A 23,322-nucleotide genomic window follows, 5' to 3' on the forward strand; every position below is an offset into this window, starting at 1 on the left:
GCAATAATAAATGTAAGTAAAGAAAATATATTCACACACCACAGATGGACAGATAAAATTTTGTTATCCAAGTTTGGGAAAATTCCACTAGTTCAACCCTAATAGCTCAAAATTTTATAAGAAAGGGATTTTTCTACACATGTTTAAAAAAATGGATATGCATGCTTGAAACATGTTAGTGATTCAAATGACCTATGGATCCAAACCTTTTAAAAAAGAATAATTTTAAATTCCCAAGTGAACGTGCGGTGGGATATTTACCAGAGTCAAACAAGCCATTATTTTGACCATTTACAAAAAAGTTGACCTAACGATCATAGATGATTGTAAAGTGATTTATCATGCGTAACAAGCTATATTTTTGCAAGGAATGACTTATGGATTGGGAGTCAAGACTCAGTTAAAATCCCTTGCCTCCCCCTTTTCCCCACGATTGCAGAACCTGATATATAAAAAAGTAAAAAGAGTTTACAATGCCTAAAAATTACAGAATCTTTTTGGAATTTTCTCTCTCTACATTTGTGCATTATACATTTCCATTTTAGATGTATACTTTTTTCTTAAATTAAAACTAGAGTTTTCACTTTCCCTTCCTCTCGTAAACAAAAAAAGAGATAAATGGCAAATAGATCACAACAAAATGAAAATATTAAAGTTTATTAATGGAAAGAATTTAAAGCAATAAAAAAAGTAAGTAAAGAAAATTTATTCACACACCACAAACGAACACAAAAATTTTGTTATGCAAGATTGGGAAATTCCACCAGTACAACCCTAATAGCTCGAAATTTTATAAGAAAGAGATTTTTCTACTCATGTTTTAAAAAATGGATAAGCAGGCTTGAAACATGTTAAAGTTGCAAATGACCTATGAATCGAAACCTTTAAAAAGGGAATAACTTTAAATTTCGAAGTGAACGAGTTGTGGGATATTTACCCGAGTCAACCAAGCCATTATTTTTCCCATTTACAAAAGCTGATGAAACGATCATAGATGATGTAAAGTGATTTATCATGTGTAAATGGCTATATTTTTTTAACGAATAACTTATGGATTGGGAGCCAACACTCAAGCCTCCCCCTGTTTCCGATGATTGCAGAACCTGATATATAGAAAACTAAAAAGAGTTTACAATCCTTAAATAACAAACAATTTTTTGAATTATCTCTCTCTACATTTGTGCATTGTGCATTTCCATTTTATATGTATACTCTTTTTCGTAAATCAAAACTTGATTTTTCACTTTCCATTCATCTCGTAAACAAAAAAAGAGATAAAAGTCAAATAGATGAATACAAAATGAAAATTTTCGAGTTTATGTAAGGAATGAATTTAAAGCAATAACAAATGTAAGAAATTAAAATTTACTCACACACCACAAATGAACACACAAGTTATGTTATCCAAGTTTGACAAAGGCCACTAGTTCAGCCCTAATAGCTTGGAATTTTATAAGAAAGAGATTTTTCTACACATGTTATAAAAAATATATATGCATGCTTGAAATATGTTAACGATGAAAATGACCAATGGATCAAAACCTTTTAAAGAGAATAACATTAAATTCCCAAATGAACGTGCGGTTGGATATTTACTTGAGTCAAACAAGGCATTATTTTGCCCATTTCCAAAAAGCTGACCTAACGATCATAGATGATTGAAAAAATATTTATCATGTGTAATGGACTATATTTTTGTAAGGAATGACTTATGGATTGGGAGTCGACACTCAGTTAAAAATCCTCTGCCTCCCCCTTTTCCTGACAATTGCAGAACCTCATATATAAAAACCTAACAAGACTTTACAATCCCTAAATATTACAGTCACTTTTTGGAATTATCTCTCTCTACATTTGTGCATTGTGCATTTCCATTTTAGATGTATACTTTTTTCTTAAATCATAACTTGAGTTTTATCTTTCCCTTCATCTCGTAAATAAAAAAATGATTAAAAGCCAAATAGATCACAACAATATCAAAATTCAAGAGTTTATGTATGGAAATAATTTAAATCAATAACAAACGTAAGTAAAGAAAATTTATTCACACAACACAAATGAACAAAAAAGTTTTGTTATCCAACTTTGGGAAATTCCACTATTTCAACCCTAATAGCTCGAAATTTTATAAGAAAAAGTGTTTTCCACACATGTTTTAAAAAATGGATATGAAAGCTTGAAACATGTTAAAGACGAAAATGACCTATGGATCCAAACCTTTTAAAGAGAATAACATTAAATTCCAATGTGAACGTCCGGTGGGATATTTATCCGAGTCAAACTAGCCATTATTTTGCCCATTTATAAAAAGCTGACCTAACGATCACAAATGATTTTAAAGTGATTTATCATGCGTAACTAGCTATATTTTTTTAAGGAATGACTTATGGATTGGGAGTCAACACTCAGTAAAAAATCCACCCCTCCTTCTTTTCCCGATGATTGCAGAACCGGATATATAAAACAACTATAAAGAGCTTACAATCCTTCAAAATTACGGACACTTTTTGGAATTATCTCTCTCTACATTGGTCCAATGTGCATTTCCATTTTAGATGTATACTTTTTTCTTAAATCAAAACTTGAATTTTCACCTACCCTTCATCTCGTAAACAAAAAAAAAAGAGATAAAAAGCAAATAGATCACAATAAAATGAAAATTTTAGAGTTTATGTATGGAAATAATTTAAGGAAATAAAAAATTTAAGTAAATAAAATTAATTCATACACTGCAAATGAACAAAAAAGTTTTGTTATCCAAGTTTGGGAAATTCCACTTGTTCAAGCCTAATAGCTCGGAATTTCATAAGAAAGAGATTTTTCAATATATGTTTGAAAAAATTGATATGCATGCTTGAAACATGTTAGAGTTGAAAATGACCTATGGATCCAAACCTTTTAAAGAGAATAACATTAAATTCTCAAGTGAACGTGCGGTGGGATATTTACCTGAGTCAAACTAGCCATTATTTTGCCCATTTATAAAAAGCTGACCTAACGATAATAGATGATTGTAAAGTGATATATCATGCGTAACGGCCTATATTTTTTTAAGGAATGACTTATGGATTGGGAGTCAACACTCAGTTAAAAATCCCCCTTGAAATTACAGACACTTTTTGGAATTATCTCTCTCCACTTTTGTGCATTTTGCATTTCCATTTTAAACGTATACTTTTTTCTTAAATCAAAACTTGAGTTTTCACTTTCCCTTCATCTCGTAAACAAAAAAAGAGATAAAAGGCAAATAGATCACAACAAAATGAAAATTTTGGAGTTTATTAAGGAAATAATTTAAAGTAATAACAAATGTAAGGAAATTAAATTTTTTCACACACCACAAATGAACATAAAAGTTGTGTTATCCAAGTTTGGGAAATTCCACTAGTTCAACCCTAATAGCTCTGAATTTTATTAGAAAGAGATTTTTCTACACATGTTTTAAAAAACGGATATGCATGTTGGAAACATGTTAAAGAGGAAAATGACCTATAGATCCAAACCTTTTAAATAGAATAACATTAAATTCCTAAGTGAAGGTGCGGTGGCATATATACCTCAGTCAAATGAGCAATTATTTTACCCATTGACTAAAAGCTGACCAAACAATCATAGATGATTGTATAGTATTTATCAAATGTAATGGGCTATATTTTTGTAAGGAATGACTTATGGATTCGGAGTCAATACTCAGTTAAAAATTCCCCGCCTCCTCCTTTTCCCGACGATTGCAGAACCTAATATATAAAAAACTAAAGAGATTTTACAATCCCTAAAAATTATAGACACTTTTTGGAATTATCTTTCTCTACATTTGTGCATTGTGCATTTCCATTTTAGATGTATACTTTTTTCTTAAATCAAAACTTGAGTTTTCACTTTCCCTTCATTTTGTAAACAACAAAAGAGATAAAAGACAAATAGATCACAACAAAATGAAAATTTTAGAGTTTATGTATGGAAAGAATTTAAAGCAATAACAAATGTAAGTAAAGAAAATTTATTCACACACCTCAAATGAACACAAAAGTTTTGTTTTCCAAGTTTGGGAAATTCCACTAGTTCAACCCTAATAGCTCAAAATTTTATAAGAAAGAGATTTTTCTATACATGTTTTAAAAAATGGATATGCATTCTTGAAACATGTTAAAGATGCAAATGACCTATGGATCCAAACATTTTAAAGAGAATATAATTAAATTCCCAAGTGAACGTGCGGTGGGATATTTACTCAAGTGAAACAAGCCATTATTTTGCACATTTACAAAAAGCTAAACTAACGATCAGAGATGATTGTATAGTGATTCATCATGCGTAACGGGCTATATTCTGGTAAGGAATGACTTATGGATTGGGAGTTAACTCTCAGTTAAAAATCCCCCGTCTCCCCCTTTTCCTAAAGATTGCAGAACCTGATACATAAAAACTAAAAGAGTTTTCAATCCCTAAAAATTATAGACAATTTTTGGAATTATCTCTCTCTAAATTTGTGCATTGTGCATTTACATTTTAGGTGTATACTTTTTTGTTAAATCAAAACTTGAGTTTTAACTTTCCCTTTATCTTGTAAAAATAAAAAAAGAGAGAAAAGGCAAATATATCACAATAAAATGAAAATTTTAAAGTTTATTTATGGAAAGAATGTAAAAAAATTACAAATGTAAGTAAATAAAATATATTCACACACCACAGATGAACACATAAAATTTTTTATCCAAGTTTGGGAAAATTCCACTAGTTCAACCCTAATAGCTCAGAATTTTATAAGAAAGAGATTTTTTACACATGTTTAAAAAAATGGATATGCATGCTTGAAACATGTTAGTGATGCAAATGACCTATGGATCCAAACCTTTTAAAAGATAATAATTTGAAATTCCCAAGTGAATGTGCGGTGGGATATTTACCAGAGTCAAACAAGCCATTATTTTGCCCATTTATAAAAAAGTTGACCTAACGATCATAGATGATTGTAAAGTGATTTATCAAGCCTAACGGGCTATTTTTTTGTAAGGAATGACTTATGGATTGGGAGTCAACACTCTGTTAATAATCGCCCGCCTCCCCCTTTTCCCTATGATTACTGAACACTTTTTGAAAATATCTCTTTCTACATTTTTTAATTTTTCATTTTCATTTTAGACATATAATTTTTTCTTAAATCAAAACTTGAGTTTTCACTTTCCCTTCATCTCGGAAACAAAAAGAGAGAAAAAACGCAAATAGATCACAACAAAATGGAAATTTTAGAGTTTATTAATGGAAAAAATTTAAAGAAATAACAAATGTAAATAAAGAAAATTTATTCACACACGACAAATGAACACTAAAGTTTTGTCATCCAAGTTTGGGAAAATTCAACTTTTTTAACCCTAATAGCTCGGAATTTTATAAGAAAGAAATTTTTCTACACATGTTTTAAAAAATGGATAAGCATGCTTGAAACATGTTAATGATGCAAATGACCTCTGGATCCAAACCTTTTAAAGAAAATAACATTAAATTCCCAAGTGAATGTGGGGTGAGATTTTTACCTGAGTCAAACAAGCTATTATTTTTCCCATTTATAAAAAGTTGACCTAACGATCATAGATGATTCTAAAGTGATTTTCTTGTGTAACGAGCTATATTTTTGTAAGGAATGACTTATGGATTGGGAGTCAACACTCAATTAAAAATCCCCTCCCCTCCCCCTTTTCCCGACGATTGTAGAAATTGATATATAAAAACTAAAAAGAGTTTAGAGTTCCTAAAAATTATAGACACTTTTTTGAATTATCCCTCTCTACATCTGTGCATTGGGCATTTCCATTTTAGATGTACACTTTTTTCTTTAATCAAAACTTGAGTTTGCAGTCTCCCTTCATCTCGTAAACAAAAAAAGAGATAAAAGGCAAATAGAACACAACAAAATGAAAATTTTAGAGTTTATAAATGGAAAGAATTTAAAACAATAACAAATGTAAGAAACGAAATTTTATTCACACACCACAAATGAACACAAAAGTTTTGTTATCCAAGTTTGGGAAATTCGACTAGTTCAACCCTAATAGCTCAGAATTTTATAAGAAAGAGATTTTTCTCCACATGTTTTTAAAAATGGATATGCATGTTTGAAACATGTTAAAGATGCAAATGACCTATGGATCCAAACCTTTTAAAGATAATAACATTAAATTCCCAAGTGAACATTCAGTGGGATATTTACCCGAGTGAAACAAGCCATTATTTTGCCCATTTACAAAAAGCTAACCTAACGATCATAGATGATTGTAAAGTGATTTATCATGTGTAACGGATTAAATTTTTTTAAGAAATGACTTATGGATTGGGATTCAACACTCAGTTAAAAATCCCCCGCCTCCCCCTTTTACCAACGATTGCTGAACCTGATATATAAAATTTAAAAAGAGTTTACAATGCCTAAAATAGACACTTTTTGGAAATATCTCTCTACATTTGTGCATTATGAATTTCCATTTTAGAGTTTACGTATGGAAAGAAGTGAAAGCATTAACAAACGTAAGAAAATAAAATTTATTCACACACCGCAAATGAACCCAAAAGTTTTCTTATCCAAGTTTGGGAAATTCCACAAGTTCAACCCTATTAGCTCGAAATTGTATAAGAAAGAGATTTTTCTACACGTGTTAAAAAATGGATATGCATGCATGAAACATGTTAAAGATGCAAATGACCTATGGATCCAAACCTTTTAAAGAGAATAACATTAAATTCCCAAGAGAATGTGTGGTGGGATATTTACTCGAGTCAAACAAGCCATTATTTTTCCCATTTACAAAAAGTTGACCTAACGATCATAAATGATTGTAAAGTGATTTATCATGCGTAACGGGCTAAATTTTTAAAAGGAATGACTTATGGATTGGGAGTCAACAATCTATTAAAAAACCCCTGCCTCCCCCTTTTTCCCAACTATTGCTGAACCGTTTATATAAAAACTAAAAATATTTTACAATCCCTAAAAATTATAAACAATTTTTGGAATTATCTCTTTTTACATTTGTGCATTGTGCATTTCATTTTTATAAGTAAACTTTTTTCTTAAATCAAAACTTGATTTTTCACCTTCCCTTCATCTCGTAAACAAAAAAATAGAAAAAAGGGAAAAAGATCACTACAAAATTAAAATTTTAGAGTTTATGTTTGGAAAGAATTTAAAGCAGTAAAAAATGTAAGTAAAGAAAATTTATTCACACACCACAAATGAACACAAAATTTTTGTTATCCAAGTTTGTGAAAATTCCACTAGTTCAACCCTAATAGCTCGGATTTTTATAAGAAAGAGATTTTTCTACACATGTTTAAAAAAATGGATATGCATGCTTGAAGCATGTTAAAGATGCAAATGACCTATGGATCCAAACCTTTAAAAGAGAATAACATTAAATTCCCAAGTGAATGCGCGATGGAATATTTACTCAAGTCAAACAATCCATTATTTTGCCTATTTACAAAACACTGACCTCACGATCACAGATGTTTTTAAAGTGATTTATCATGCGTAACGGGCTTTATTTTTGTTAGGAATGACTTATGGATTCGGAGTCAATACTCAGTTAAAAATCCCCTGCCTCTCCCTTTTCTTGACGATTGCCAAACCTAATATATAAATGCTAAAAAAAGTTTAGAATCCATAAAAATTATAGGCACTTTTTGGGTATTATCTCTCTCTACATTTGTGCATTGTGTAATTCTATTTTAGATGTATACTTTTTTCTTAAATAAAAACTTGAGTTTTTACTTTCCCTTCATCTTGTAAACAAAAAAAAAAAAAAAAAGAGAAAAAATGCAATTAGATCACAACAAATTGAAAAATTTAGAGTTTATGTGTGGAAAGAATTTAAAGTAATAACAAATGTAAGTAAACAAAATTTATTCACACACCACAAATGAACACTAAAGTTTGGGAAAATTCCACTAGTTTAACCCAAATAGCTTGGGCATAACGGGCTATATTTATCAGGCGTAATGGGCTATATTTTCTTAAGGAATGACTTTTGGATTGGGAGTCAACACTCAGTTAAAAATCCCCCACCTCCCATTTTCCCTATGATTGCAGAACTTGATATATAGAAACTAAGATAGTTTATAATCCCTTAAAGTTACAGACACTTTCTTGAATTATCTCACTATAAATTAGTGCATTGTGCATTTCCATTTTAGATTTGTACTTTTTTCTTAAATCAAAACTTGAGTTTTCACTTGCCCTTCATCTCGTAATAAAGAAAGAAATAAAAGGCAAATAGATCACAACAAAATGAAAAGTTTAGAATGTAAAGCAATAACAAATGTAAGTAAAGAAAATTTAAAGCAATAACAAATGTAAGTAAAGAAAATTTAAAGCAATAACAAATGTAAGTAAAGAAAATTTATTCACATACCACAAACGAACAAAAAAGTTTTGTTATCCAAGTTTGGGAAATTCCACTAGTTCAAGCCTTATAGCTCGGAATTTTTTAAGAAAATGATTTTTCTACACATGTTTTAAACAATGGATATGCATGCTTGAAACATGTTAAATATGCAAATGACCTATGGATCCAAACCTTTTAAAGATTATAACATTAAATTCCCAAGTGAACGTGCGGTGGGATATTTACCTGAGTGAAATAAGCCATTATTTTGCCCATTTATAAAAAGTTGACGTAACGATCATAGATAATTGTAAAGTGATTTATCATGCGTAATAGGCTATATTTTTTTAAGGAATGGCTTACGGATTGGGAGTCAACACTCAGTTAAAAATCCCCCGCCTCCCCTTTTCCCGACAATTGCAAAACCTGATATATAAAAATTAAAAGGAGTTTACAATCCATAAAAATTACTGACACTTTTTGGAATTATCTCTCTCTACATTTGTGCATTGTGCATTTCAATTTTAGATGTATACTTTTTTCTTAAATCAAAACTTGAGTTTTCTCTTTCCCTTCATCTCGTAAAGAAAAAAAATAGAAGGCAAATAGTACACAACAAAATAAAAATTTTAGAGTTTATGTATGGAATGAATTTAAAGCAATAACAAGTGGAAGTAAAGAAAATTTATTCACACACCACAAATGAACACTAAAGTTTTGTTATCCAAGTTTGGGAAAATTCAACTAGTTCAACCCTAGTAGGTCGGAATTTTTTAAGACAGAGATTTTTCTACACATGTTTATAAAAATGGATATGAATGCATGAAACATGTTAAAGATGCAAATGACCTATGGATCCAAACTTTTTAAAGAGAATAACATTAAATTCCAAAGTGAACGTGCAGTGGGATATTTACCCGAGTGAAACAAGCCAATATTTTGCCCATTTATAAAAAGCTGACTTAATGATCATAGATGATTGTAAAGTGATTTATCATGCGTAATGGGCTATATTTTTGTAAGGAATGACTTATGGATTGGGAGTCAACACTCCGTTAATAATCCCCCGCCTCCCCCTTTCCCCTACGACTGTTGAACCTGATATATAAAAACTAAAAATAATTTACAATCCCTAAAAATTACAGACACTTTTTGGAATTATGTCAATCTACATTTTTGAATTGTGCATTTCCATTTTAGATATGTACTTTTTTTCTTAAATCAACACTTTGAGTTTTCACTTTCCCTTCATCCCGTAAACGAAAAAAGAGAAAAAAAGGCAAATAGATCACAACAAAATGAAAATTTTAGACTTATGTATCGAAAAAATTTAAAGCAATAACAGATGTAAGTAAAGAAATTTATTGACACACCACAAATGAAAACTAAAGTTTTGTTATCCAAGTTTGGGAAAATTAAATTTGTTGAACCCTAATAGGTCAAAATTTTATAAGAAAGAAATATTTCTACACTTGGTTTAAAAAATGGATATGCATTCTTGAAAATGTTAAAGATGCAAATGACCTATGGATCCAAACCTTTTAAAGAGAATAAATTTATAAACCCAAGTGAACGTGCGGTGGGATATTTACCCGAGTCAAACAAGCCACTATTTTGCCCTTTTACAAAAAGTTGACCTAACGATCATAGATAATTGTAAAGTGATTTATCATGTGTAAAGGGTTATATTTTTGTAAGGAATGACTTAAGGATTGGGAGTCAACACTCTATTAAAAATCCCCCGCACCCCCCCCCCCTTTCCCGACGATTACAAAACCTGATAAATAAAAACTAAAAAGAGTTTACAATCCAAAAAAGTTAAAAACACTTTGTGAAATTATCTCTCTCTACAATTCTGCATTGTGCATTTCCATTTTAGATGTATACATTTTTCTTAAATCAAAACTTGAGTTTACACTTTCCCTTCAACTCGTAAACAAAAAAAGAGATAAAAGGCTAATAGATCACAACAAAATGAAAATTTTAGAGTTTATGTATGGAATGAATTTAAAGTAATAACACATTTAAGTAAAGGAAGTTTATTCACACAGCACAAATGAACACAAAAGTTTTCTTAACGAGTCAGACAAGCCATTATTTTGCCCATTTACAAAAAGGTGACTTAACGATCATAGATGATTGTGAAGTGATTTATCATGCGTAACAGGCTATGTTTTTGTAAGGAATGACTTATGGATTGGGAGTCAACACTCAGTTTAAAATCCCCCGCCTCCCCTTTATCCTGAAGATTGAAGAACCCGATATATAAAAACTAAAAATAGTTTACAATCCCTAAACATTACAGACACTTTTTGGAATTATCTCTCTCTAAATTTGTTCATTGTGCATTTCCATTTTAGATGTATAGTTTTTTCTTAAATCAAAACTTGAGTTTTCACTTTCCCTTCATCTCGTAAAAAACAAAACGAGACAAAAGGAAAATAGATCACAGCAAAATGAAAGTTTTAGAGTTTATGTATGGAAAGAATTTAAAAAAACAACAAATGTAAGTAAAGTAAAATTTATTCACACACCACAAATGAACAGAAAAGTTATGTTATTGAAGTTTGGAAAATGAATAGAATTTAAACCCTACACCCTAATAGCTCGGAATCTTATAAGAAAGAGATTTTTCTACACATGTTTCAAAAAATGGATAGGCAAGCTTGAAACATGTAAAACAAGCAAATGACTTATGGATCCATACCTTTTAAAAATAATAAAATTAAATTCCCAAGTGAACGTGCGGTGGGATTTTTACCCGAGTCAAATAAGCCATTATTTTGCCCATTTACAAAAAGCTGACCTAACATTCTTAGATGATTGTAAAGAGATTTATCATGTGTAACAGGATTTATTTTTGTTACGAATGACTTATGGATTGGTAGTCAACATCCAGTAAAAAATCCCCCGCCTCCCCCTTTTCTCGACGATTGTAGAACCTGATATATAAAAACTACATAGAGTTTACAATCCCTAAAAAATACATACACCTTTTTTTAATTATCTGACTCTACATTTGTACATTGTCCATTTCCGTTTTAGTTGTATACTTTTTTCTTAAATCAAAACTTGAGTTTTCACTTTCCCTTCTTCTCGTAAACAAAAAAAAAAGAGAAAAAAGGCAACTAGATCACAACAAAATGAAAATTTTAGAGTTTATGTATGGAAAGAATTTAAAGCAATAACAACTGTAAGTAAATAAAATTTATTCACACACCAAAAATGCACTCTAAATTTTTGGTATCCAAATTTGGGGAAATTCCACTAGTTCAACCCTAATAGCTAGGAATTTTATAAGATAGAGATTTTTCTACGCATGTTTTAAAAAATGGATATGCATGCTTGAAACAATTTAAATATGCAAATTACCTATGGATCCTAAACTTTTAAAGAATATAACATTAATTTCCCAAGTGAACGTGTGGTGGGATATTTACCCGAGTGAAACAAACCATAATTTTGCCCATTTACAAAAAGCTGACCTAACGATCATAGATGATTCTAAAGTGATTTATCAATTGTAACATTCTATATTTTTGTAAGGAATGACATATAGATTGCGAGTCAACACTCAGCAAAAAAATCCCCCGTCTCCCCCTTTTCCCGACAATTGCAGAACCTGATATATAAAAACTAAAAAGAGTTGACAATCCCTAAATATTACAGACATTTTTTGGAATTGTCTCTCTCTACGTTTTACATTGTGCATTTCGATTTTAGATGTATAATTTTTTCTTAAATCAAAACTTGAGTTTTAACTTTCCATTCATCTCGTAAACAAAAAAAGTGATAAAAGGCAAATAGATCACAACAAAATGAAAATTTTAGAGTATATGTATGGAAAGAATTGAAAGCAATAAAAAATGTAAGTAAAGAAAATTTATTCACACACCACAAATGAACAAAAAAGTTTTGTTATCCAAGTTTGGGAAAATTCCACTAGTTCAACCCTGATACCTCCGAATTTTATAAGAAAGAGATTTTTTGACACATGTTTTAAAAAATGGATATGCATGCTTGAAACATGTTAAAGATTCAAATGACCTATGGATCCAAACTTTTTAAAGAGAATAACATTAAATTCCCAAGTGAACCTACGGTGGGATATTTACCCGAGTCAGATAAGCCATTACTTTGCCCATTTACAAAAACCTGACCTAACGATCATAGATGATTGTAAAGTGATCTATCATGCATAACGGGCTTTATTTTTTTAAGGAATGACTTATAGATTGGGAGTCAACACTCAGTTAAAAGTCCCTGCCTCCCCCTTTTCCTGACGATTGCCAAACCTGATATATAAATGCTAAAAAGAGTTTAGAATCCCTAAAAATTACAAGCACTTTTTAGGAAGTATCTCTCTCTACATTTGTGCATTGTGCATTTCCATTTTACATGTGTACTTTTTTCTTAAATCAAAACTTGAATTTTGAATTTCACTTCATCTCGTAAACAAAAAAAGAGAGAAAAGGCAAATAGATCACAACAAAATGAAAATTTTAGAGTTTAATTATGGAAAGAATTTAAAGCAACAACAAATATGAGTAAAGAAAATTTATTCACAGACAACAAATGAACACAAAAGTATTTTTATCCAAGTTTGGGAAATTCCACTAGTTCAACCCTAATAACTCGGAATGTTATAAGAAAGAGATTTTTCTACACATGTTTTAAAAAAATGGATATGCATGCTTGAAACATGTTAAAGATGCAAATGACCTATGGATCCAAAACTTTTAAAGAGAATAACATTAAATTCCCAAGTGAATGTGGGGTGGGATATTTACCCGAGTCAGACAAGCCATTATTTTGCCCATTTACAAAAAGGTGACCTAATGATCATAGATGATTGTAAAGAGATGTATCATGCGTAATGGGCTATTTTTTTTGTAAGGAATGAGTTATGGATTGGGAGTCAACACTCAGTTAAAAAACTCCCACCTCCCCCTTTTCCCTACGATTGTAGAACCTGTTATAAAAACAAAAAATAGTTTACAATCCCTAAAAATTATAGACACTTTTGGAATTATCTCACTCTACATTTGTGCATTATGCATGTCTATTTTAGATGTATAGTTTTTTCTTAAATCAAAAGTTGAGTTTACAGTTTCCCTTCATCTCATAAACAAAAAAAGCGAAAAAAAGCAAATAGATCACAACAAAATCAAAATTTTAGAATTTATGTATGGAAAGAATTTAAAGCAATAACAAATGTAAGTAAATAAATTTTTTCCATATACCACAATTCAACACTAAAGTTTTGATATCAAAGTTTGGGAAAATTCCACTTGTTCAACCCTAATAGCTCGGAATTTTATAAGAAAGAGATTTTTCTACACATGTTTTAAACAATGGATATGCATGCTTGAAACATGTTAAAGATGCAACTGACCTATGGATCCAAACCTCTTAAAGAGAATAACATTAAATTCCCAAGTGAACGGGCGGTGGGATATTTACCTGAGTCAAACAAGCCTTTATTTTGCCCGTTTACAAAAAGCTGACCTAACGATCATAGATCATTGTAAAGTGATTTATCATGTGCAACGGGCTTAATTTTTGTAAGGAATGATTTATGGATTGGGATTCAGCACTCAATTAAAAATCCCCCGCCTCTCCCTTTTCCCGACGATTACAGAACCTAATATATAAAAACTAAAAAGAGTTTACAATCCCTACAAATTACAGACACTTTTTGGAATTATCTCTCTCTACATTTGTGCATTGTGCCTTCCCATATTAGATGTATAGTTTTTTCTTAAATCAAAACTTGAGTTTTCACTTTCCCTTCATCTCGTAAACAAAAAAAGAGATAAAAGGCAAATACATCACAACAAAATGAAAATTTTAGAGTTTAAGTATGGAAAGAATTTAATGCAAATAACAAATGTAAGTAAAGAAAATTTATTCACACACCAAAAATGAACAGAAAAGTTTTGTTATCCAAGTTTGGGAAATTCCACATGTTCAACCCTAACAGCTAGGAATTTTAGAAGAAAGAGATTTTTTCTACGCATGTTTTAAAAAATGGATAAGCAAGCTTGAAACATGTTAAAGATACAAATGACTTATGGATACAAACCTTGTAAAGATAATAACATTAAATTCCCAAGTGAACGTGTGTTGGGATACTTACCTGAGTCAAACAAGCCATTTTTTTGCCATTTACAAAAAGCTGACACAACGATAATAGATGATTGTAAAGTCATTTATCATGCGTAACGGGCTATATTTTTGGAGGGAATGACTTTTGCATCGGGAGTCAACACACAGTTAAAAATACCCTGCTACCCTCTTTTCCCAATGAATGCAGAACTTGATATGTAAAAACTACAAAGAGTTTATAATCCCTAAAAATTACAGACTTTTTTTGGAATTATCTCTCTCTACATTTGTGCATTGTGCATTTACATTTTAGATGTGTACTTTTTTCTAATATCAAAACTTGAGTTTTCACTTTCACTTCATCTCGTAAACAAAAAAAGAGATAAAAGGCAAATAGTTCACAACAAACTGAAATTTTTTGAGTTTATGTAAGCAAAGAATTTAAAGCAATAACAAATGTAAGTAAAGAAAATTTATTCACAGACCACAAATGAACACAAAATTTTTGCTATCGAAGTTTTGGAAATTGCTCTAGTTCAACCCTAATAGCTCAGAATTTATAAGAAATAGATTTTTCTACACATGTTTTAAAAAATGGATATGCATGTTTGAAACATATATTAAAGATGAAAATGACCTATGGATCCAAACCTTTTAAAGATAATAACATTAAATTTCCAAGTGAACGTTCGGTGGGATATTTACCTGAGTCAAACAAGACAATATTTTACCCATTCAAAAAAAGCTAACTTAACGATCATATATGATTGCAAAGTGATTTATCATGCATAACGGGCTATATTTTTTTAAGGAATGACTTAAAGATTGAGAGTCAACACTCAGTTAAAAATCCCTCACCTCCACCTTTTCCTGACGATTGCAGAACCGGATATATAAAAACTAAAAAGAGTTTACAATCCCTAAAAATTACAGTCACTTTTTGGAATTATATCGCTCTACATTTGTGCATTGTGTATTTCCATTTTACATGTATACTTTTTTCTTAAATCAAAACTTGAGTTTTCAGTTTCCTTTCATCTCGTAAACAAAAAAATAGATAAAAGGCAAATAGATCACAACAAAATGAAAATTTTTGAGTTTATGTATGGAAAGAATTTAAAGCAATAACAAATGTAGGTAAAGAAAATTTATTCACACAACACTAATGAACAGAAAAGTTTTGTTATCCAAGTTTGGGCAATTCCTCTTGTTCAACCCTAATAGCTCGGAATTTTAGCAGAAAGAGATTTTTCTACATATGTTTTAAAAAATGGATATGCATGGTTGAAACATGTTAAAGATGCAAATGACCTATGGATCCAAACCTTTTAAAGATAGTAACATTAAATTCCAGAGTGAATGTGCGGTGGGATATTTACACAATTCTAACAACCAATATTTTACCCATTTATAAAAAGCTGACCTAATGATTATATATGATAGTACAGTGATTTATCATGCATAACGGGCTGTATTTCTGTAACGAATGACTTATTGATTGGGAGTCAGCACTTAGTTAAAAATGCCTCGCCTCCCTCTTTTCCCGACGATTGCAGAACTTGAAATATAAAAACTAAAAAGAGTTTATAATCCCAAAAATTATAGACACTTTTTGGAATTATCTCTCTACATTTGTGCATTGTGCATTTCCATTAGATGTATACTTCTTTCTTAATTCAAAACTTGAGTTTTCACTTTCCCTTCATCTCGTAAACAAAAAAAGAGATAAAAGGCAAACAGATCACTACAAAATGAAAATTTTAGAGTTTATGTATGGAAAGAATTTAATGCAATCACAAATGTAAGTAAAAAAAAATTATTCAAACACCACAAATGAACTCAAAATTTTTGTTCTCCAAGTTTGAGAAATAATACTACTTCAACTCTAATAGCTCGGAATTTTATAAGAAAGAGATTTTTCTACACATTTTTTAAAAAATGGATATGCATGCTTGAAACATGTTAAAGATGCAAATGACCTCTAGATCCAAACCTTTTAAAGATAATGACACTAAATTCCCAAGTGAATGTTCGGTGGGATATTTACCCGAGTCAAACAAGCCATTATTTTGCCTATTTACAAAAAGCTGACATATCGATCCTAGATGATTTTAAAGTGATTTATCATGCATAACGGGCTATATTTTAGTAAGGAATGACTTCTGGATTGGGTGTCAATACTCAGTTAAAAATCCCCCGCCTGCCCCTATTCCCGACGATTGCCGAACCTGAGATATAAAAACTAAAAATAGTTTACAATCCCTAAAAATTGTAGACACTTTTCTGAATTATCTCTCTCAAAATTTGTGCATTGTGCATTCCCATTTTAGATGTATACATTTTTCTTAAATCAAAACATGAGTTTTCACTTTCACTTCATCTCGTAAACAAAAAAAAAGAGATAAAAGGCAAATAGATCACAACAAAATGAAAATTTTAGAGTTTATGTGTGGAAAGAATTTAAAGCAATAACAAATGTACATAAAGAAAATTTATTCACACACCACCAATGAAAAGAAAAGTTTTGTTATCCAAGTTTTGGAAATTCCACTAGTTCAACCCTAATAGCTCAAAATTTTATAAGAAAGCGATTCTTCTACACAGGTTTTAAAAAATAGATATGCATGTTTGATACATGTTAAAGATGCAAATGACCTATGGATCTAAACCTTTTAAAGATAATAACTTTAAATTCCCAAGTGAACATGCGGTGGGATATTTACCCGAGTGCAACAAGCCATTATTTTGCCAATTTACAAAAAGCTGAACTAATGATCATAGATGATTGTAAAGTGATTTATCATGCGTAACGGGCTATATTTTTGTAAGAAATGACTTATGGATTGGGAGTCAACACTCAGTTAAAAATCCCCCGCCTCCCCCTTTTCTCGACTTCTACATAACTTGATATATAAGAACTAAAAAGAGTTTAGAATCCCTAAAATTTACAAACACTTTTTGGAATTATCTCTCTCTACATTTGTGCATTCTGCATTTCCATTTTAGATCTATACTTATTTCTCAAATCAAAACTTGAGTTTTCACTTTCCCTTCATCTTGTAAACAAAAAAAGAGATAAAAGGCAAATAGATCACAACAAAATGAAAATTTTAGATTTTATCTATGGAAATAATTTAAAGCTATAACAAATGTAAGTAAAGAAAATTTATTCACACACCAAAATTGAACACAAAGTTTTGTTACCCAAGTCTGGGAAAATTCCACTAGTTCAAACCTTAATGCTCAGAATTGTATAAGAAACATGTTTAAGATGCTAATGACCTATGGATCCAAACCTTTTAAAGATAATGACAATAAATTCTCAAGTGAACGTTCGGTGGGATATTTACCCGAGTCAAACAAGCCATTATTTTGCCCATTTGCAAAAAGCTAACCCAACAATCATAGATGAGTGTAAAGTGATTTATCATGCATATTTGGCTCTATTTTTGTAAGGAATAACTTATGGATTGGGGGTCAACATTTAGTTAAAAATCCCCCGCCTCTCCCTATTCCCGACGATTGCAGAACCTGAGATATAAAAACTAAAAAGAGTTTGCAATCCCTAAAAATTCCAGACACTTTTTGGAATAATCTCTTTGAACATTTGTGCATTGTGAATTTCCATTTTAGATGTATAAATTTTTCTTAAATTAAAACTTGAGTTTTCACTGACACTTCAACTCATAACCAAAAAAAGAGATAAAAGGCAAATAGATCACAACAAAATGAAAATTTTAGAGTTTATGTGTGGAAAGAATTTAAAGCAATAAAAAATTTACATAAAGAAAATTTATTCACACACCACAAATGAACACAAAATTTTTTTTATACAAGTTTGGGAAATTCCACTAGTTCAACCCTAATGGCTTGAAATTTTATAGGAAAGAGATTTTTCTACACATGTTTTAAAGAATGGATATGCATGCTTGAAACATGTTAAAGATGCAAATGACCTATGGATCCAAACCATTTAAAGATAATAACATTAAATTTCCAAGTGAACGTTCGGTGGGATATTTACTTGAATCAATCAAGCCATTATTTTGCCCATTTACAAAAGGCTGACCTAATGATCATAGATGATTGTAAAGTGATTTATCTTGCGTAACGGGCTATATTTTTTTTAGGAATGACATAAGAATTGAGAGTCAACACTCAGTTAAAAACCCCCCGTTTCCCCCTTTTCCTGACGATTGTAGAGCCGGATATATAAAAACTAAAAAGAGTTTACAATTCCGAAAAATTACAGTCACTTTTTGGAATTATATCTCTCTACATTTGTGCATTGTGCATTTCCATTTTAGATGTATACTTTTTTCTTAAATCAAAACTTGAGTTTTCACTTTCCCTTCATGTCGTCAATAAAAAAAGAGATAAAAGGCAAATAGATCACAACAAAATGAAAATTTAAAGCAATAACAAATGTAAGTAAAGAAAATTTATTCACACACCACAAATGAATAGAAAAGTTTTGTTATCCAAGTTTATGCAATTCCTCTTGTTCAACCCTAATAGCTCGGAATTTTAGAAGAAAGAGATTTTTCTATACATGTTTTAAAAAATGGATATGCATGGTTGAAACATGTTAAAGATGCAAATGACCTATGGATCCAAACTTTTTAAAGATAGTAACATTAAATTCCAAAGTGAACGTGCGGTGGGATATTTACCCAATTCAAATAAGCCAATATTTTACCCATTTACAAAAAGAGGACCTAACAATCATTTATGATTGTACAGTGATTTATCATGCATAACGGGCTATATTTTTGTAACGAACGACTTATGGATTGGGATTCAGTACTTAGTTAAAAATGCCCCGCCTCCCTCTTTTCCCCACGATTGCAGAACATGAAATATAAAAACTAAAAAGAGTTTATAATCCCAAAAATTACAGACACTTTTTGGAATTATCTCTTTCTACATTTGTGCATTGTGCATTTCCATTTTAGATGTATACTTTTTTCTTAATTCAAAACTTGAGTTTTCACTTTCCCTCATCTCGTAAACAAAAAAGGAGATAAAAGGCAAACAGATCACAACAAAATGAAAATTTTAGAGTTTATGTATCGAAAGAATTTAATGCAATCACAAATGTAAGTAATGAAAATTTATTCATACTCCACAAATAAACACAAAATTTTTGTTATCCAAGTTTGGGAAATTATACGAGTTCAACCCTAAAAGATCGGAATTTTATAAGAAATAGATTTTTCTACACATTTTTAAAAAAATGGATATGCATGCTTGAAACATGTTAAAGATGCAAATGACCTATGGATCCAAACCTTTTACAGATAATGACAATAAATTTCAAAGTGAACGTTCGGTGGGACATTTACTCGAGTCAAACAAGCCATTATTTCGCCTATTTACAAAAACCTGACATAACGATCATAGATGTTTGGAAAGTGATTTATCATGCATAACAGGCTATATATTTGTAAGGAATGACTTATGGATCTAGTGTCAACACTTAGTAAAAAATCCCCCGCCCCCCCTTTTCCCGACTATTGCAGAACCTGAGATATAAAAACTAAAAAGAGTTTACAATCCCTAAAAATTGTAGACACTTTTTTGAATTATCTCTCTCAACATTTGTGCATTGTGCATTCCCATTTTAGATGTATACTTTTTTCTTAAATCAAAACTTGAGTTTTCACTTTCACTTCATCTCGTCAACAAAAAAAGAGAGATAAAAGACAAATAGATCACAACAAAATGAAAATTTTAGAGTTTATGCATGGAAAGAATTTAAAGCAATAACAAATGTACGTAAAGAAAATTTATTCACACACCACAAATAAATACAAAAGCTTTGTTATCCAAATTTGGGAAATTCCACTTGTTCAACCCTAATAGCTCGGAATTTTATCAGATAGTGATTTTTCTACACAGGTTTTAAAAAATGGATATGCATGCTTGAAACATGTCAAAGATGCAAATGACCAGTGGATCCAAACCTTTTAAAGATAATAACTTTAAATTCCCAAGTGAACATGCGGTGGGATATTTACCTGAGTGAATCAAGCCATTATTTTGCCAATTTACAAAAAGCTGAACTAACGATCATAGATGATTGTAATGTGATTTATTATGCGTAACGGGCTATATTTTTTAAAGGACTGACTTATGGATTGGGAGTCAACACTCAGTTAAAACTCCCGCCTCCCCCTTTTCTCGACTTCTACATAACCTGATATATAAAAACTAAAAAGAGTCTACAATCCCTAAAACTTACAGACACTTTTTGGAATTATCTCTCTCTACATTTGTGCATTCTGCATTGCCATTTTAGATCTATACTTTTTTCTCAAATCAAAACTTGAGTTTTCACTTTCCCATCATCTCGTAAACAAAAAAAATAGGTAAAAGGCAAATAGAACACAACAAAATGAAAATTTTAGATTTTATGTATGGAAAGAATTAAAAGCGATAACAAATGTAAGTAAAGAAAATTTATTCACACACCAAAATTGAACACAAAAGTTTTGTTATCCAAGTCTTGGAAAATTCCACTAGTTCAACCCTTAATGCTAGGAATTGTATAAGAAAGAGATTTTTCTACACATGTTTTAAAAAATGGATATGCATGCTTGAAACAAGTTTAAGATGCTAATGACCTATGGATCGAAACCTTTTAAAGATAATGACAATAAATTCTCAAGTGAACGTTCGGTGGGATATTTACCCGAATCAATCAAGTCATTATTTTGCCCATTTACAAAAAGCTGACCTAACGATCATAGATGATTGTAATGTAATTTATCATGCATAACGGGCTATATTTTTGTAAGGAATGACTGATGGATTGAGGGTGAACACTCAGTTAAAACTCCCCGCCTCCCCCTTTTCCTGACGACTGCAAAACCTGATATATAAAAAATAAAAAGAGTTTAGAATCCCTAAATATTATAGACACTTTTTGGAATTGTCTCTCTCTACATTTGTGCATTGTGCATTTCCATTTTAGATGTATACTTTTATCTTAAACAAAACTTGATTTTTCACTTTCCCTTCATCTCGTAAACAAAAAAAGAGATAAAAGGAAAATAGATCACAACAAAATTAAAATTTTAGAGTTTATGTATGGAAAGAATTTAATGCAATAAAAAATGTTAGTAAAGAAAATTTATTCACACACCAAAAATGAACACAAAATTTTTGTTATCCAAGTCTGGGAAAATTCCACTAGTTCAACCCTAACTGCTCATTATTTTATAAGAAAGAGTTTTTTCAACACATGCTTTAAAAAATGGATATGCATGCCTGAAACATGTTAAAAATATAAATGACCTATGGATCCAAACCTTTTTAAGAAAACAACATTAAATTCCCAACTAAACGTGCGGTGGGATATTTACCCGAGTCAAACAATCAATTATTTTGCACATTTGCAAAAAGCTGACCTAACGATCATAGATTAATCTGAAGTGATTTATCATGCGTAACGGGCTATATTTTTTGTAAGGAATGACTTATGGATTATGAGTCAACACTCAGTTAAAAAACCCCGGTTTCCTCCTTTTCTTGACGATTACTGAACTTGATATATAAAAACTAAAAAGAGTTTACAATCCCTAAAAATTACAGATACTTTTTGGAATTATCTCTGTCTTCATTTTTGCATTGTGCATTTCCATTTTAGATGTATACTTTTTTCTTAAAAGAAAACTTGAGTTTTCATTTTCCCTTCATCTCGTCAACAAATAATAGAAACAAGGCAAATAGATCACAACAAAATGAAAAATTTAGAGTTTTTGTATTCAAAGAATTTAAAGCTAAAAAAAATTTAAGTAAAGAAAATTTATTAACACACCAAAAATTAACACGAAAGTTTTGTTACCAACTTTGGGAAAATTCCACTAGTTCAACCCTAATAGCTTAGAATTTTAAAAGAAATAGATTTTTCTACACATGTTTTAAAAAATGGATATGCATGCTTGAAACATGTTAAAGATGCAAATGACCTATGGATCTAAAAATTTTAAAGATAGTAACATTAAATTCCCAAGTGAACGTGCAGTGGGATATTTACCCAATTCAAAAAAGGCAATATTTTACCCATTTAAAAAAAGCTGACCTAACGATCATATATGATTGTACAGTGATTTATCATGCATAACGGGCTATATTTTTTTAATGAGTGACTTAAGGATTGGGAGTCAGCACATAGTTAAACATCCCCCGCCTCCCTCTTTTCCCGACTATTGCAGAACTTGAAATAGAAAAACTAAAACGAGTTTATAATCCCAAAAATTGCAGACACTTTTTGGAATTATCTCTTTCTACATTTGTGCATTGTGCATTTCCATTTTAGATGTATACTTTTTTCTAAATTCAAAACTTGAGTTTTCACTTTCCCTTTATCTCGTAAACAAAAAAGGAGATAAAAGGCAAACAAATCACAACAAAATGAAAATTTTAGAGTTTATGTATAGAAAGAGTTTAATGTAATCACAAATGTAAGTAAAGAAAATTTATTCACACACCACAAATGAACACAAAATTTTTGTTATCCAAGTTTGGGAAATAATACTAGTTCAACCCTAATAGCTCAGAATTTTATAAGAAAGAGATTTTTCTACACATTTTAAAAAAAAGGGATATGCATGCTTGAAACATGTTCAAGTTTCAAATGACCTATGTATCCAAACCTTTTAAAGATAATAACAATAAATTCCCAAATGAAAGTTCGGTGGGATATTTACCCGAGTCAAACAAGCCATTATTTTGCCTATTTACAAAAAGCTGACATAACGATCATAGATGATTGTAAAGTGATTTATCATCCATAACTGACTATATTTTTGTAAGGAATGACTTATGGATT

This window comes from Aristolochia californica, unplaced genomic scaffold (assembly GCF_029961685.1).
Source record: "Aristolochia californica isolate CCGP_79_NKW_82.1479 unplaced genomic scaffold, dmAriCali1.0.hap1 SCAF_4, whole genome shotgun sequence".
Classification (NCBI taxonomy): Eukaryota; Viridiplantae; Streptophyta; class Magnoliopsida; order Piperales; family Aristolochiaceae; genus Aristolochia; species Aristolochia californica.